At 34.8% G+C, this 20,030-nt stretch overlaps 2 pseudogenes; both read left to right on the top strand.

Moving 5' to 3' along the window:
* Window positions 1-17,353: 17,353 nt before the first annotated feature.
* Window positions 17,354-18,129, top strand: LOC132518334 (tubulin beta chain-like; annotated as a pseudogene).
* Window positions 18,130-18,237: 108 nt separating this feature from the next.
* On the top strand, window positions 18,238-19,457 carry LOC132518335 (phenylalanine--tRNA ligase alpha subunit-like; annotated as a pseudogene).
* The last annotated feature ends 573 nt before the right edge of the window (window positions 19,458-20,030 follow it).

Consider the following 20,030-nt stretch of genomic DNA (forward strand, 5'->3'; position numbering starts at 1 on the left):
TTATTTCAAGAAGTAAAATGACATTTCCGAAATTCAAATTAATTGTAATTCACAACTATGTTGCTCTAAATGTCAAACAACTTTGCAGAGAGGGAAAAAAGAAGAGGATTCGTTTTTTTAGAAAAAGGAAAATATAGGATTTTACAACTTCTAAAAGAGTAAGAACAATTTTCTTTTCAGGAACAAATATGATTTTAAATTCAGACACTGTAGAAGTTTCACTATATATGTGTGTGTGTGCATGTATTAAGTTTTTGTCTGTCAGTGTGAATTTGCTTCACATCTATTAATGCAGCCACAACTAATTTGGCTGTACTTTTGGAGAGTAAAGACCAAAGAAAAAGTATTATTTTATCACATAGTTACATCATTAAAAGAATAAATGCTATTAGGGCAAAAACATTCATTCACTAATATATGAAATCATCCTTTCATGTCAAATAGCCAGAAATCTCCCCGTTTTGGCTGCTTCATTTTGATAAATAAATTAATACATGATACTTTAATCCTGGAAGAATTTTCAGTTTATATTTACTTTTTTTTTTTTTTTTTTGCAGTACACGGGCCTCTCACTGTTGTGGCCTCTCCCGTCGCGAGCACAGGCTCCAGACGCGCAGGCTCAGCGGCCATGGCTCACGGGCGCAGCCGCTCTGCAGCATGTGGGATCTTCCGGATTTACTATTTATACTTTTGCATGTGGTGAAAGAAAACAAGTACTGATATTATCATTGGATCAATTTGATTCAAGACCCCTTTGAGTTAGTGACAGAAAGAGTATGTTAATTTTCTCTTTCAAATATTTTCTCAAATAGCTAAATGGTAGAAAAATTGCCTAGAGAATATAAGTCTGTGAATAAAAAAGCCTTGAATGATATACTATCATCATTTTTTTCTAATGAAATCGGGGACTAAATCAAAGTAATGAGATATGACATTAAGGTGACTTCCCACTCTGTAGAGACTAGTTTAAATGAATGGAGTTTGTAGAGTTCTTCTGTTGTTTATAGACAGGAGCATTTCAAATACTCTCTCACAATCTCACTTATATAGACCTCACCTAGCTGAATGAGGGCCAGGCTAACCAGTTTGATATGAAATCTTTGTTCATGACAGTTGCTGAAGGAACTCATCAGGTTCTTCTTCACAACATACATTTGCTTCATTAATTGTAAATTTATTCTGCTGTCCGTGACAGTCTCCAGAGGATCACTGAAATGACAAGCTTCCTGGATCAGCTCATCTGAATGTTACAGCTGCTTTTCAGGGAAATTGAAAGCCTTGAATCCATCAGTCAAAGGGAACTATGCTAATCCCTATTGTTTTGCATGTCTATTGAGACAGCAGTGAGAAACTAAAATGTTCTATCACAAAATCATGTCCTGTGAATTTTTTTTTTTTTACAGTATATGCAATTAAAATCCACATGAAAACTGGACTAATCTATAACACAGATATAAAATGAGAAAACACATTTTAATGAGACAAAATCTAATAAATGAACACTGCTTTAAAAGGTAACTCTCTGTTTTTCATTTTACAAAATATTTTTGGAAATGCATGTCTTTTAATCTCACTTCTAATATATCTTACAGACATATCAGAGAGAGGTGAGGTTAAGATTTTCAATTTTTAGTATTAATAACTGAAGTTATATCTTAGTAGATACTTCAAAGTTTATATATTATAAAATAACTGAGCAAGCCAAAACTTGTATTCTGATATTCTTGAAACCTCAACTCAGTTTGAATAGACGTGAGAAAAGCATTATATTTTTCTACAAAAAATAGGATTACATGCCTGAATGATATTTATGATTTTAAATAAACTGGTCATCTTACATACATCATTTTCCACCCTCAAAGTGTTTTAAACCTGAATATTTATTCTTCCATGAAACATTGTGCTAATTACCCCAATATTAAAATTCATATTTTTTCATAAATTTTAATTTTATATATAGGCTGATCAATTACATTGCAAAATATTCTCAATTAATGAATGAATTGTGCTGGAAGAGTTTGCAAATCTGATGTTTAGAAATTGGAGTAAAATTTTCTATTAATGTAATGTTGTAAAAAGTACATAGGTTCTGAAATCAGCTAATATAATGCAAATGTTTAGGTTTTAAATATAAGTTAGAAAGATTATTTTCATAGCACTTCTTTTTGAAATATGCTACAATTAGAGATGTCTAAAAGATTTCTTTTACTGTAGCAGAAGTAGGATATATTCCATGCCCATCTTCCCATCCAGGAGAAGGTTCCAAACAACAGCTGAGACAGCAGGGCTTTTCAGGACAGATTATGGGAAACAGTAATGCCCAACCAGTGTAAGGATCCTAAATGGCTATCTGGAGGGATTTTTTTTGGTGGGAAAAGAGTCCATAATCATGCCTTTTGTCCTCTAGAGTAATATCTTAAAACATAAAAAAGACAGTTATTCAAGTTTATAGGAATACAGAAGAAAAGAATAACTAATTTGATAACTTATAGAGCCATGATTCAAAATACTTTTGGCAGGTTGGCATACAACATAAGATGAATGATAGGATGATAGAGAAATACATTTAAGCTTTACATTTAAATTACAGTAGGGCTGATAGAAAACTCACTATTTAATTTCATTATTGTACTACTTTAATAAAAAGTTAAGGGCTTCCCTGGTGGCGCAGTGGTTGAGAGTCCGCCTGCCGATGCAGGGGACACGGGTTCGTGCCCCGGTCTGGGAAGATCCCACATGCTGCGGAGCGGCTGGGCCCGTGAGCCATGGCCGCTGGGCCTGCGCGTCCGGAGCCTGTGCTCCGCAACGGAAGAGGCCACAACAGTGAGAGGCCCGCGTACCGCAAAAAAAAAAAAAAAAGGTAAAGTGACACAAAACCTGATTCTCCACCACTGGTTATAGATATAAAAGGAGGAATATTGGTTTTGTATTCAAATACTTAAAGGACAGTCATGCATAATAGGAATGTGTTCATGTTTTATGTCTTCTAAAGGTTGAAAATAAAGGCACTTGCTAAAACGGTAGAGAATCAGGTTATGGCTCTCTATAACTTTTTATCAAAATCATACAGTAATAAAATTAAATAGTGAACTTTCCACTGTCATCTGCACATAGACAGATACCTTTTTCTAGAATTTATGTGGTTAACATTATGTAAGGAAATTAATCTATACAGATACTAAATTGCACAGCTCCATTAAAAAAGAAACCACTTTGGGTTTTCTTTGCTTTTTTGTTTCCTTTTTTCTTACTCTTGAATCTCTCATCTCTAAAGTAATATCTGAAACAAAGCAAGAACTTGATAAATATCGATTAAAATAATACATGAATGAGTGAGTGAGACAGGAAGTAGTTTGAATTAAATTACTTTTGGAACTTACACTGTTCTTATGCATTATATATTCAATTTATGCTGACAGAATAAATGGATGATCTTAAAAATGTCTTCCAAATAAAACCTCCTATGGTTTTCTACTCAGTTATATTTTATAGCATGAAACAAATAATCCCAAAAAATACTATATGAATAAGCTTATATCTAAGATTCTGTATGAACAAGGATTAATTTCAGTTATTTTCAGTTTTGCAAAAATATACACTAGGGATTGCTAAACTCTAGACAATAGTCAAATTAGCCTTTGGTGAATTGATTCAACCAGTTAACAGTAATTACTTTCATTTTCAATTTTCTCTTATTAGGCAGTTTGAATGTGAGCAATTTCAGATATAATACTTTTTTAATGAAATAAGAAAGCAGACGTTACTCATTTGAAATAGGCATTTCCAACAACAAAATAGATTGATAAGAGCTGTATAAATTAATATAAAAGGAGTAAAGGAAAATAATAATTTTAGACCTTTGTTTCACTAAATGACAATCTCTTAAATATCCAAAGGAATTTATTACATAAAAAAAGACCCATTATGTTATGCTTTATAAAAACCACTAGTTTTCACTGCTTTGTCACTCAAGTGGAAATTTGTATTAAAAATACCCAGTAGGATTGGTAACCATAAAATTTCTTTTTTTTCCTTTAAGTTTTCTACTTGTAACTTTTGCAATTAAGGGTATATGGAGGCTGTTCTCTTAGTTACATTTTTCTTGCTTTCAAACCACTTATTTTTTCTTTCTGTCTTTTCAATGGTGCTACTCTTCTGTTACTTCCCTAAATCTTTTCTGTCATTCATTCATTTTACTAAACCTTACTGGGTGCAAATAACATACCATAAATATACCAGACTTTGAGAATAAAAAGTAACTGAGGTATGGTTTGTGAGTTCAGACAAGTATAGAATACAGAAAATAAAATCATTGTCTAATAGGGAGCTTGTTATGCAAAATTGGATGTCACAGAAAAACAGAATCAGAGACCATAAAGAAGATGTCTAATTAAAAACAAAACAAAACAAAAAAAACCTCTCTGATACATAAAGATAAAAATTGAGCTAGCAAAGTTAAGGAATAATTGAAAACAAATTATCTACATGCAATATATGCATAACATACATATTTAAGGAGACAGAGAGCAAAATCATATTGTGAAGGTTAGTAGAAATCATAGTGATTACTGACAACCCCAAGCCATGGAAAGAAGAAAGTCATAAGGCCTACATAGTTGTGGCTATCTGTTTTAAACAATTACTAGCAAAAAAGAAAGGCAGGAGTTTAAGTGCAGAAAATTTGGTTTGATCAGAAAAATGGAGGGAATTCCTGAATGATGGTCTCAGTTTGTTAGTGTTTGTGTTTTTGTGTGTGTGTGAAGAAACTAAAGAGACCTGCCGAAAGTGAGCTTGATGTGAGCATGAAAAGTTGGCTGGATGAGAATGGTTGCTGATCAAGACTCCTAGGAATGACTGGGAGGTAGTAGTGGATGACCACTGAAACTGCAAATAAGTACTGGTGCTTATTTGAACAATTGTTGTTTTCCTTCAGCAGTGTTCAGGGGTTTAGTGTTGAGGCAGAGAAAGCAGAAAGTTAAATTTATCCAGGCGAGTGGTTTGAAGTTGGGAATATTGCAGGCATAGAGTATGGAGATAGGCTTGATTAATGATAAGAGTGATCATAGATGTACTGGGAAGGACTTAAAATCAGGAGTGGATCGATTCATTGGGGGAAAAAAGGACAAAAATGTTGATAGCCTCATAGTAGTAAAGAACAACTTCTTAATGAGTAAAAATATCTGGGAGCTTTAAAGAGTTTCTCCATTCTCTAATAGTACATTAGTCAGCAATTGATATCAAATTTTCTTTAACATATCTCTAGCACTTCTTTACTTTCTGTAATGTAATTTTTTATACAATTTTTGCAAAATTATCATGGTTTTCAGGGGGCATCACTGACCACAGACCCTTTCTACTTGATACAACACTGGGTCTACTTCCTTTTATTTCAGTAACAAATTCAAGGTTAGCATGTATTGGGCTGGCCAAAAAGTTCATCTGGGTTTTTCCATAAGATCTTATATGATAAATTCCTGGGCTGCCACTGACTTTATCAAAACAGATTTTTATGTGAACATTATTATAATAACTTTTTTTCTAAACTCAGTGGAAGATTTGAGCCACCTTTCCTTGATGGTAACACCTCCACCTGGGCACTGTACTCACATTTTACTGATCTTTAAGGATATTCTTCCATTTTATGTTGATAACTTCATCACAAAAACCTTTTATACTCTGAATCTCTGCTTCTACATTACATGCTAACAGGTATTGTTTTTCCCTAAAAACACTTCACTCTGAATCCAACTGCAGTAGGCTAAGTGGTTTCATCTGCAGTTATAATTTCCCAGTATATTTTATACTATGTACCATAGTGCCTCAATGTGTTTCATAGCAAGTTTCTAATCTGTCCTTGCTCTGCTTACTCTGTAGGAACCAATAGATATTTAAGTGTAATGTTACAATCCATTTTCCACACATACACAAGGATGTGAAGTGCACTTGAGTAAATATGCTTTCTAGAGGGCTAGTGGGTCCTTATTAACAAGGTTTCTTTTTGAGGCCAGTATAAATCAAGGCTCCTTGTGACACACATAAGTGCTTTAGAAGTCAGAATTGATGACAGGTTTAGATTTCTCAGACACCCTGCAGTAAATCTTTATGTAGCCTGAAAACATTTTTCCACAGGGCTAAATATCATTTAAGTAACAGAAAAGGATATTAGCTATAGTTGCCATTAAACTATTTTATGCTAGGTTATTAAAGTTTCTTGGAACTATTTTATGAAAAAATTACTTTGCTGATACACACACATTTCAACGTGGCAAGTCTTGATGACCTGTCAGAAATGACCAAACTTTATTCTGGGCAAGGATTGGAGTCTGGAAAGAATTATAACAAGGTAGCAAAGTCCCTGGATTGAATCTGCCTTAAGTAACCAATTTATAGCATTAAGAGAACTCTTCAGTTCTTTGGTTCTATTTCTCTAATTGAAGAATGAATGAATTATAAAATATAGAGTTTAAGATAGTTCCTGTTCTGAGCCTCTATCATGTCAATACTTTCCCAGCTGTTAAACTAGTAATTTTTCAGATGACAGAGAACAATGACAGATTTCAGAGAGAAATTACTTTTTAATTTTTCACACAAAGCATAGTTTTGTCTGCACTTCGGATCCTAGAGGATCAAAACAAAAATTTGACCCTCCACATTCTCCTCTTAGGCTACATTCAAAACTGTATAATCTAGAATGGATAATATTCGACCTTCTGAAAAGCACACATTACAATTCGTGAGAGGAAGTGGACTCTATACAAAATTGTAACCAATATCAAATATAAATTACTTAACACAGTTATTACTCAATGGCTTTCAAAACAGTAATAACAAAACATAGATCATGTGATAATTCACAGATGTCTCATCTCACTTTTCAACTTTGGTCTTTCAAATTCATTTCATTTGTAGGGTATATTGCTGTTTTCGGGTATCAATACAATGGAATAATTCAATAAAGTATCTTTCGTAGTAAAACAATTGTTAAAAACAAGAAAAAAGGCCCCAAACGTAGTCACTTATGCAAAACTTCAGTCACCAAACTGAGACTTGACTTGGAGTTTCAGCTCTCCTCAAAATGGAATCTTAAACCAATCAGGAATCACCCGATCAGCACCAGTTAGGTATTCTGTCTGATAGCCTTCCCCTAAAGGAAAGTTACCATGCAATAACAAGCCCACTTTTTTGTAAGTATAACTTCCTTGTTTCTGCTCCTTTCTGCCTATAAAAGTCTCTAATTTTGTATCGCTCCTCAGAACTACTTTCTACCTGATAGACTGGATGATGCCCAATTCATGAATCATCGAATAGAGCCAATAAGATCTTTAAAATTTACTCAGTTGAATTTCCATTTTTAACACACTGAAACATTAAAAATGTAAAAGTTATTCATCAAAAATATTTTTCTTGATTATTTCTCTATAGGCATATTTGTTTTATTAGGATCTTATTCAAAAGTTATGAGGATATGGGGCTTCCCTGGTGGCACAGTGGTTGAGAATCCGCCTGCCGATGCAGGGGACATGGGTTCGTGCCCCACACCGGGAGGATCCCACATGCCGTGGAGTGGCTGGGCCCATGAGCCTGCACATCCAGAGCCTGTGCTCCACAGTGGGGGAGGCCACAACAGTGAGAGGCCCGCATACCACAAAAAAAAAAAAAAAAGTTATGAGGATAAACCAAAATGGAAAAAGCTAACAAAGTTAGATTATATATTTTATTTAATAAAAAACATTTCTTTCTGAAATATATGATTTAAAAATATTTTAATTACTTTCTTTGCTTGCATATACTTCTAGACCCATATGTATACATGTCTAGATGTTCGTGATAGTTCATGTTCCCAGGGAATGCTGTCAATAATCCCTAAATATGTATTGCAAAAATCCATGTCTGTGAAATAAATGATCCTATTTTATGGACATTATGCAAATTTGTCATTTCATTTCCATGCCTTCAGTCTATCTTTTTTTCTAGTATCAGCACCAAATTTTGCTTTGCAAGACTATGTAAAATTAAATTTTTACTCTTTGAAACATTTTGAGTGAGCATGAACTTCCTTCATATCAGCAAATAAACAGTTAAGGCAGCAAAGGATACTACTGCTTCTTAGCTAGGCCAAATCACTAAAATTACCATAGCCAGAGATAAATGCTACCATTTTCCAGTTTGGTGTTTAATTAATTTATTTTTATATATAGCAATGACCCCTAGTCATAAAAGGTAGGACAATATGAATTCAGAGAAACAATCTCCCTTTACTTAAGCAGGAGAAACTATGACCTTCACTACTCACAAAGTTCCCAGGCTCTAAGATTCAGAAAGACCACAGTTCTTTACAAAACCAGACATCCTTTTAGTGGTTTTTCCATCTTCTATCCACTGCCCAGGCTTCTCCCAAATAACTTTCCCATCTACTAAGGGTATAATCTTTGATTCCTCTCATTTCTTATAAAGCTCTCAGTTCCATCTGGAGACCTCTTATAAGTTTAAGCCTTGTCCATTTGCTCTTCAAGTGGCTTGTGGTTATTGACACCAGCAAATCCCTCCCAAGTTATACGAAGCTTTAAAGGACAGTTTATCACATGGGTTTTCAGAGTCAACTTAGATTTTGGTCTCTCTGCTTCTTGCTTAATTTCTTAAGAAGTTAAACAAAATTATAATTATTCATCCTTTATCTCTGTTTTCAATGCTAAAATTTTCAAAACACCTAATCTGCCATATTGCTTGACATAGAAGTGTTCACTAATTTTTACCTCTTATATTCCATTCTTATTCTCTAACTCCTTTGAACAAAGCACACGGAAGATCTCCTGATACCATTATGAATGACTGGCCTCTATCAAGTTTCACAATAATAACAACTAAAGCAGTAGTCAACCCACCATTTTTGTTATTTGGCTCTCCCATTCACTCTAGCCCTTAAAGATACTCTGCACTACACTTACATCAATGACATTTCACAAAGTATTAAGCACCAAGTAATTGCTCTGGAAACGCAGCTATATGCTGACAATGTCATGTACAGCAAACTTTAAAATGTCTGATTAAAACACAATCTTCCTTTTATTTCCATTGTTATAAAATAAATGGCAGTTACAAGAATCAGATATATTCCATGATTAAGAGAGGATAAGGCCCAGAGATAAACCCACACACATATGGTCACCTTATCTTTGATAAAGGAGGCAAGAATACACAGTGGAGAAAAGACAGCCTCTTCAATAAGTGGTGCTGGGAAAACTGGACAGCTACATATAACAGTATGAAATTATAACACTCCCTAACACCATACACAAAAACAAACTAAAAATGGATTAAAGACCTAAATGTAAGGCCAGAAACTATCAAACTCTTAGAGGAAAACATAGGCAGAACACTCTATGACATAAATCACAGCAAGATCCTTTCTGACGCACCTCCTAGAGTAATGGAAATAAAAACAAAAATAAACAAATGGGACCTAATGAAACTTCAAAGCTTTTGCACAGCAAAGGAAACCATAAACAAGACCAAAAGACAACCCTCAGAATGGGAGAAAATATTTGTAAATGAAGCAACCGACAAAGGATTAATCTCCAAAATTTACAAGCAGCTCATGCAGCTCAATAACAAGAAAACAAACAACCCAATCCAAAAATGGGCAGAAGACCTAAATAGACATTTCTCCAAAGAAGATATACAGACTGCCAACAAACACATGAAAGAATGCTCAACATCATTAATCATTAGAGAAATGCAAATCAAAACTACAATGAGATATCATCTCACACCAGTCAGAATGGCCATCATCAAAAAATCTAGAAACAATAAATGCTGGAGAGGGTGTGGAGAAAAGGGAACACTCTTGCACTGCTGGTGGGAATGTGAATTGGTTCAGCCACTATGGAGAACAGTATGGAGGTTCCTTAAAAAAACTACAAATAGAACTACCATACGACCCAGCAAAACCACTACTGGGCATATACTCTGAGAAAACAAAAATTCAAAAAGAGTCATGTACCAAAATGTTCATTGCAGCTCTATTTACAGTAGCCAGGACATGGAAGCAACCTAAGTGTCCATCAACAGATGAATGGATAAAGAAGATGTGGCACATATATACAATGGAATATTACTCAGCTATAAAAAGAAACGAAATTGAGTTATTTGTAGTGAGGTATATGGGCCTAGAGTCTGTCATACAGAGTGAAGTAAGTCAGAGAGAGAAAAAGAAATACCATATGCTAACACATATATATGGAATCTAAGAAAGAAAAAGAAAAAAAAGAAAAGAAAAAGGTCATGAAGAACCTAGAGGCAAGATGGGAATAAAGACACAGACATACTAGAGAATGGACTTGAGGATACGGGGAGGGGGAAGGTTAAGCTGTGACAAAGTGAGAGAGTGGCATGGACATATATACACTACCAAACGTAAAATAGATAGCTAGTGGGAAGCAGCCGCGTAGCGCAGGGAGATCAGCTCGGTGCTTTGTGACCACCTAGAGGGGTGGGATAGGGAGGGTGGGAGGGAGGGAGGTGCAAGGATGAAGAGATATGGGGACATATGTACATGTATAACTGATTCACTTTGTTATAAAGCAGAAACTAACACACCATTGTAAAGCAATTATACTCTAATAAAGATGTTTAAAAAAAAAAGAAGAAAGGATAAGAAAGGGAAATGGTGGTGTGATAGGGTATATCCAAAGTCAGAATAAATAAACTAGGAATTTCAAAGTTGAGAAAAATCTTAATAAAAACACTAATTATAACTGGTCTCAGTATTTACAATGCAGACACATACACAGACGTGCACACACACACTCTATACTATTCACATATTTTGTTTAAATGTACAGAACTGTTATTTTCTCACTCTCAATTTCTTTTTCTTTCTTTACTACACCAGAAATGGTCAGTGTATTTCTCCCACTGCTGAGGTTTTGCATATGATGTCCCTCCTTCTAAAATTCATTTCCTACTCACCTCAGTCCCCTCATTTCTTATATAACTAGCTTGCCTCCATTTTTCATGCCTCAAATTAAATATCATCTCCTCAGAAAAGCCTTACCTGACCACCAGTATACACACTTGTCCTTATTATTCACTATTTCTTCATACTACTGTTTATTCATAATATTTAGGAAATATAGCATCATGCCTTTGTCTCTTCACCTCTAATTAAATGATTTATCTGTTTAACTGTTTATTTTGTGTTACTCATACCAGGTTATAGACTCTTGTCAGAGTTTGTTCACTAATAATATACTCAGCATTCAGAAATGAAGCTACTTATCTAGTAGGCTTTGAATAGCATTAACTGAATAAACAAAAAAGTTAATCTAATTTTATATGGTATTCTATATTACTCATCAGAGATGTGAACTAATCTCTTTCATTTATAGGATGAATAACAATTTGACTCTTTTTAATATACTTTACTCAAAAAATCACCAGTTCTTTGTGAGTACATTTTGCCATCTACTTTCATAGGACTACTCACTACGGATTATTTGGAAACAAAATACCCTCATTAAACATTTGTTTGTGTCTTGTCCTTGTTCTGTTCAGTATGGTTTGCTTGGCCTTAGTTCACTCTTTAGGCCTCATGCAGAGAACTGAGAAGAGATGAAAATGAAATACATTTCCCAATAGCATAAACAAGTTTGTAAAATCATATGTTTACATGTCTACTCAAGTTTATAAAAATTAGATCAAAAATCTTTGTTTTATTGAGTTTTACAAGTACAATAAAGAAAGCTGTAACATTTTTAACTGATTTATTTTTTCTCAATAGATTTTCTTTACTTTGTGCTGAATTTTAGTTATTTAATTTCTTCAGTTGGAAAAGATATTCAATTTTAAGTAATTAATTAAAAGATCACCAAATCTGATGTGTTACATTTCATTTATGTTTACTGTGAAATATCAGAATTCACATCACTGTCTCTTAGCATTATAAATTAAATTATTTTTGTTACAATAACTAAGTTAATAGCAAAATAATGGAGGAAATATTTTTAATGCTGTAGAATAACTCACTCTGAAGACTACAAGATTTTTGCCACAGAATATACATAAAATTGTATGGTAAGTCCCAATTAGTTTTTCTATATATATTTTCTTTTATTTTATACCACTATTTTCATATGTTCTATAGCAATTCCTCTCAATTGTGCTTTTTTCCAAAGAAAACCATAGGTCAAGCAAGTTTAAAATAAATAGCAGACTTAATAGAAATTATATTTTTCCAATAAAAACTAATCTTAAGAAAATTTGAATTTATTTTATATTTGAATTTATTTTATCTTAAAATTTGAATTTATAGAAATTATATTTTTCCAATAAAAACTAATCTTAAGAAAATTTGAATTTATTTTATAAAATTTATTTATTTATTTATAAAATTTGAATTTATTTTATTTTATAAAATTTGAATTTATTTATTTATTTTATAAAATTTGAATTTATCTTATAAATTTATTTTATAAATTTATAAGAAAATTTGAATTTGAATTTATTTATAATTTATTTTATTTTATTGATATAGTAAAATATTATTAATAAAATAATTCATATGTATGGTAAAAAAAGTAAAAAAAGAAAATTCAAACCATTACTTTATAATGTTAACTGAAAATTTAAATTATTCTGACCCGCTTCTTGTAACACTCCTTGATTTAACAGCATTTAGAAGTTTCTATTTTAGGTCTGGTAATTTTTAATGAAATTCTAAAGGATATCATTTTATTTTTCCTTCTTGATTTATCAATTTGAAACTATTTGTATGTATTTCCTCTACTGAAATAGGATGGATTTTGCCTTAGGGCATTTTTTTTTACCTTTTCTATCCTATTGTTACTAAATTAGTTTTTTATATATATATAATTTAATTTTAAATAATATATGTAAATCTGTTTCTTATCTCTCTAAATGAAGACAGACACCTCCATGTAAGATTTTTAAAAACGCTAGTATCCTTACATTTACCTACTCAAATTCTCCCTAACTCTACATTCCAGCTTAAGATACTCAGACCATTAAAATTCCATTGATATGGTTTATCAAATTTACAGTTTGTCCTCTTATAAAAATTAAAATACCCTTGTTTTGTTACAGTTTGATTCTAACATTGAAACAAATAAAGAACATTTACATTTTCATGTAAATATTGTTTGTTACAAAGCGCATCGAGAAGGAAGAACAAGTATAGAGAAACATAAGCAAAATGGTACAAAAACTGCAAATTTTTTTTAGAAAGAGCAATTTATCTTTAAGTTAAATTTATCACATCTTTTAACCAGTTTATTGAGGTACTACTGACACAAAAAAGTTGTACTTATGTAGTGTATACATCTTGATGAGTTTGCAGGTAAGTATATACTTGTCAAGTCATCACCACAATCAATGCTATAAACATACCCATCACCTCCCAAAGTTTCCTCTCCCTCTTTATTTATATTAATAATAAATAAAAATAAATGTATTAAATTTTCTTTACTAAACTCAAGTTGCATTTTCATTTTGCTTCAATTTGGATTATAATTTTGTGCAGTTTTGTTTTTCTTGGAGTCTAATTACTTTTGATTTTTTAGAGTTGGCAAAAGAATCATAAAATATCCTCATAACACCCATGACATTTTCCAGATTCTTTATCATAGTACTTTGATACTGTTCTACATAACACCGACTGCTTTCTAAGGGGATTGCCCATTTCGTCCTGGAATGTTTTTCAGTGGGAATTGCTGTTCTTCATTTTCCATGTTCTTGACTCCCTTTACATTTTGCTGGAGCATATGTTCAAGGGATATCTTCTTCTGGAAATGACAAATATGATAACAGACACTCCAAGACCCTGCATGTCTACAAATATCTTTTTTTGTCCTTTCTGTCTTAATTTTTGCTAGATATATAATTCTAAGTTCAAAGTTAATTCCCATCAAAATTCTGGGGAAATTTCTCCTTTGTTGCATACCATGGAATAACTTCAAAGAGAAGTCTGGCATTGCCTATTTTTATTGTTGCTCTTCTTTGTGTGCTATTATTTCTCAAAACTTATGCAAACTTCTCTTTGTCCATGGGATTTGAAAATCTGTTGTGCCTTTAGGAAAAGGGATTTTAACATTTATTTCTGAGTCATTTAGTGGATACATTTAATCGAATGGCTCATATTGTTTCTAAATTTTGATAATTTGTTTCTAATATTTCCTTTATGATTTTCTTTCTGATTGTTGGACCTACTTGGATTGATATTTTATATTCATGAATTTTCTGTGATATTTTTCACATCATTGACTTTTGCTCTTGGTTTAGGAAAATTTTCTCAATGTTATCCTACAAAACTTTAAAACTTAAAAACGATCAATCTTATGATTTTAGACTTAGAGAGTTGCAAAAATACTACAGACAGTCTCATTGTATCCTCTAAGTTTTCCTTTGTGAATATTTATCTTACATAATATAGGACAATTATCAAAACTAAGAAAGTAACTTTAGTACAGTACTATTAATAAACTAAGAAAGTAACTTTGGTACAGTACTATTAATGAAACTAAGAAACGAACTTTGGTTCAGTACTATTAAACAGTAGAATTTGTGCAGTTTACCTTCCCCCCCCCCCAACTAATAGACTTTTACTGTTCCAGGATACAATCCAGGATCTCACCTTGCATTTAGTTGTTATATCACTTATCTGTGAAAGTTCCCTGGTCTTTTCATATAGTTCAAGACCTTGAACATTCTGAACAGCAATGGCCACTTTATTTTTGTAATGTCCCTCAATTTGAGTTTGTCTAGTATTTTCTCATCACAGAACACTCCAAGACACTGCATGTCTACAAATATCTTTTTTGCCCTTTCCATCTTAATTTTTGCTAGTTATATAATTCTGAGTTCAAAATTAATTTCCATCAAAATTCTGGGGAAATTTCTCCTTTGTTGCATACCATGGAATAATTTCAAAGAGAAGTCTGGCTTTGCCTATTTTTGCTGTTGCTCTTCTTTGTATGCTATAATGTATTTTGGGGAAGGCTATCACAGAAGTGATGGCTCTCAGTGCACCATATTAGGGTATACATTATGTTGACAAATATTACTGATACTACCTTACTTTGGTGAAGTATGTATATTTAAGGATTCTACATTATAAAGTCACTATTATTCCTTTTTTAATTACTAAATAATTGGGGGAAATATTTTGACAATACGAATATAACAACTTCTGCTTAAATGTTCACTAATTTTATCACTCACTGAGGATCTTGCCTGTAGCAGTGTTCTAATGATGATTTTCTCTATCCCTCACTCCTCCTACATCTATTCTTCTATAAGGAAGAGATGTGCTTTCTCCCCATTTATTTGTTCTGTTAGTTATTTATACATATGGACTCATGCATATTTATTTTATTTGGGGGTTATAATCCTATTCTGGCATTCGATATTTTGTTGCTCAAGTTGTTCCAGCAGCTTTGTCCATTGAGAGCTCTTTCAGGTTGACTCCTGTGCCCTTTTAACATGCCTCCATCTATTTTTCATTAAATGTATTCATCTCTGATACTGCTAGATGCTCTAGGCTCATCTTGTAGTTTTCTTCCCACAGCCCTGAAATCAATAGTTTCACCAAGGACCCTTGAATCTTTTTATTGGAAAATTATATTTAGAAACCGAGATCTGGACATTAGGTGTACTTATTGTTATTGCTTCTATTTCTTCTTAGTGAAAAGATCTAGGAATATATATTTACCAATTCCTGCATAAATACACATCAATAATTACGTATGCATGTATGTGTGTAATCTGTCACTTATCATCTATATGTCTGTACTGATACGTACTCCGATCCAGCACTGCAAGGTTTATTCTAATTTTCCCCATTTAGTTATTTATAACTCCCCTCCAAAAAAAAAGTCAGAAACATGGCTCTCATCATGTACAAAAAATTTACTTATTTGTTCAACCCTCTTATAACAATAGTTTTAGATTTGTTCAGCCATATCCAAGGGAGAAACACATTTACTAACTAGAGTGTTTGGATACATTTCTTTATACATTTACCCTTACAATATCTGGTCAAAACACTACTTTCCAAAATTATTTAAAATGAGATTCTTTTTATTCCCATCCCCTTCAGTATGGTTATTTGACTCAATTGTAGTTCAGTTATTTTGTCACACTCCTTCTATTTCACAATCCTGATTTTTTAAATTTAAAATTGTATATAAAAATCACTCTCTGATGTATGGTTCCACAGGTTTTGACAAATTCATAGAACTGTATATTCACCACTACAGTTTCACGAAGAACAGTTCCATCCCAAATACAGTCTCTTTATATTCATCCTCTCCCTCTCAAAACCCAATGTGTGGCACCAACTCATCTAATTTTCTATACTTATGGTATTGCCTTTTCCAAAATAGCATATATTAATGGAATCATACAATATATAGCATTTGGTGTCTAACTTCATTCACTTAGCCAGTTACATTGAAGATTTGGGAGTCATCTATTTGTTAGAATATACAAAAGTTTGTTTATCCATTCACTGGTTGAGAAACATTTGTTTTGTTTCCAATATTTGGTGACTGTGAATAAAGCTGTTATAAATATTTACTGTGCATGTGTGTGTGTGTGCGCGAACATATGTTTTCATTTGCCTTGGAGTAATACTGCTGGGTCCTATGGTAAATAGAAGCACATTCAACTTTATAAAATACTGCCAAAATGTTTTCTAATGTGGCTGTAGAGTTTTGCATTTCTAATAAAAATGTATGAGACTTCTAGGGGATTGCATCGTTAGCACCACTTGCTATTGCCAGTGTTGTTATTGTTACTTTGTTTGCTTGTTTTGGCATTTTGATAGGTGTATAGTTACCTCACTGAAGTTTTAAGTTGCAACTCCCTAAAGATTAAAAATGTCGAGCATCTTTTCATATGCTTATTTGCCATATCTCCATCTTCTTTGGTGACACCTATCTTCAGATCTTTCCCACATATTGTTTATTGATTTTTATTGCTGAGTTTTGAGATTTAGATTTATTTTTATATTCTGGAAACAAGTCCTGAAATGGAAATTTGATTTGTAAATATTTTCTATGAGTGTGTCTCTTGTCGTTCTATTTACTTAGTAGTATCATTTGCAGAATAGTAATTTTCATTTTAAAAAAATTCAATTTATATTTATAAAAAGTTCAATTTATCTTTTCATTTCCTAAATAGATCATGCTTTTGGTGTTGTATCTAATATCTCTCTGCCTAAACCACAGTCAGGTAAATTTTCTCCTATAATTTCTTCTAAAAAGAACATTTTGTAGATGTTTTAGAGTTTTATATTTTTCATTTAGAACTACAAGTAATTTTTCTTTATTAAGATGTCCTGAAGAAGGAGGCTGAGAGCTGTGACTGCCTGCATGGCTTCCAGATGACCCACTCCCTGGGTGGAGGGACTGGATCTGGGATGCGTACTCTCCTCATCACCAAGATCCAGGAGGCATATCTAGATAGGAACATGAACATTTTCAGCATGGTGCCCTTGCCTGAGGTGTCAGATAGGATGGTGGAGCCCTATAATACCACCTACTCGGTCCACCAGCTGGTAGAAAACACAGATGAGACCTACTGCATTGATAATGATGCTCTCCATTACATCTGATTCAGAACCATAAAGCTGACCATGCCCACCTACAATGACCTGGACCACCTGGAGTTGGCCACCACGAGTGGGGTCATTACCTGCCTGTCCTTCCCCAACCAGCTCAATGCTGACCTGCGCAAGCTGGCATGAACAAGGTCCCCTTCCCACACCTGCACTTCTTCATGTCGGCTTTGCTGTGTTAAGCAGCCAGGGAAACCAGCAGCACTGGGCCCTGACAGTGCCGGAGCTTACCCAGCAGATGTCAGACACCAAGAATATGATGGCCACCTGTGGCCTCTGCCATGGCTGCTATCTGACTGTGGCCATCGTGTTCAGAAGCTGTATGTCCATGAAGGTGGTGGACGAACAGATGCTTAACATCCAAAACAAGAAGAGCAGCTATTCTGTCCAGTGGATGGCCAACATTGTGAAAACAGCTGTCTGTGACATTCCTCCCCAGGGGCATGAAAATGTCTGCCACCTTCACTGGCAACAGTACAATACATAATATTTCTTAAAATATTCTAATCGGATGGTGGGAGCCTACAGCCGAGGGTAAGGATGACGCCCGGAGAGGGCATCCAGGAGCCCTGGCTGTTTCTTAACATGTCTTGCCCCTTCTGCCCCAAGGCCTGGCCAGAGGCAACTCCTGTGACTGCCCAGCGACAAAACAGGCTTCAGCAAAGCCTTGTCCAACAAGTGACTCCGAGTGGACAAAGGTGTGCCCAATAAGCCCCGGTTGTTCAGAGTGGTGGACAGCGTGGAGGATGAGGTGCAGTGGTGGCTCCACCTGATCCCGGGAGGGCAGGCAAGGAGGAGAGAAGTGAGCTCAGAAACAGGAAGCTGCTATCTGAAGTAACCCTGAAGTAACCTGCTGGGTAAGAAAAGGCAGCATCTTCAGCACCAGCATCTCCAAGCAGGAGGTGGAACTGGCCCCAGAGATGATTTCCAGCAGTTCTGAGTGGGACCACCCTTTAAGCCCTACAACTTCTCAGCCCCCAGGATCCTCCACAACAGCGGACACCTGCACACCCTACTCAAGGTCTGCACCCAGCTCTCCGGCTGATCTTTCTGGAGTTGAGGTTCACAGGGTTGCCAACAGACCATATCCTCAAGCAATCCTTCTGGATTTTTTTTTTTGATGCCCTTTTCCAGCCCCAGCAGCACTCAGCACACGACTAGCATGACACCTTCTTCCTGGGATACCCAGCAGAGGCCCTGCAGCTGCCAGTGGACTATGTCCAGCGGGTCAAGCAGGCCTGGTCCTAGGTCAGCCGCCACTCATGGGGGAACAACCAGGACTACAGGGAGCAGGACGAGACGGGAAAAGCCTGCTGCACGAGCACACACACCACGACCGTCAGCTCAGTGCGCTCTGCCGCTTCCGCCCTGGGCAAGTCCATTGTGCCCCACCAAGAACCTAACCACCAACGGTGTGTTCTGGAACAAGACCTGGAGGACTCGCACCTGGCTGAATTCCACCAGATGTTAGACATTGTGGCTGACCACCACCTCATCCCAGGCCATCTCGTGGACATCATGAGGGAGTTCTTCACCAATCTGGTATCATTCATTTCAAGGCAGCCTACAATCCCTACACAGAGCCCAGTAAGGAGGCGTTCAGTTACCACCAAGGCCTAAAGAAGTGGGTGGAGGTCTGGAGCTCTGGACTCTTCTGCCCTGAGATGCTGCTGCCCATGGGGCTCCCTGAGAACCTGTCAGGTGTTGCCTGGGGCCTCTCCCTGGAGCACCTGACTATGATCAAATGTGGCATTAGCAGTGTCTGGGAGCTGGTGAGCCTAAGATGAACCTGCAGATGGTGGTAGTAGCCCCTTGTGCCACCTGAGCGGCCGAACTGGGATTCAGGTATAGATAATATAATTTGTTGGAGGGGTGGGTGGGGGCAGGTGGTGGGGTAGAAGAAAAATGGAAGAGGAAAAAGGGGAGAAGAAGGCATCCAGAGGATGCCTTTCTAACTTTGTTTAAAAGAATTCTATTGAATAAATTTGGGGAAATCTATTTTCTAGTCTAATTCTGTTCCATCAATCTGTGGATATATCTTCTTTCCAATACCATACTGTCTTGATTAGTGTAGCTTTCAAGTAAATATTTAAATTGAAATGTGTGAATCTTCCAAATTTGTTCTTCAGTTTTAAAATCATTTTTGTCAATTCAAGTTTCTTTGTCTTTCCATATAAATTTTACACTCACCCATAAGATATCTACAAAAATCATGCTGGAATTTTAATTAGGGTTGCACTGAATCTGCAGATCAAATTGTGGATAATTTATTTCCTAAAAATATTGAGTTTTCCTGTCTAAGAAAATGGTATATCTCTTCAGTTATTTGTTGTTTAATTATTTTCATTTGTGCTTTATAGTTTTCAACACAGAGAACCTGAATATATTTTTGTTAGTT

The sequence above is a fragment of the Lagenorhynchus albirostris genome, chromosome 3 (genome assembly GCF_949774975.1).
Source record: "Lagenorhynchus albirostris chromosome 3, mLagAlb1.1, whole genome shotgun sequence".
Taxonomy (NCBI): Eukaryota; Metazoa; Chordata; class Mammalia; order Artiodactyla; family Delphinidae; genus Lagenorhynchus; species Lagenorhynchus albirostris.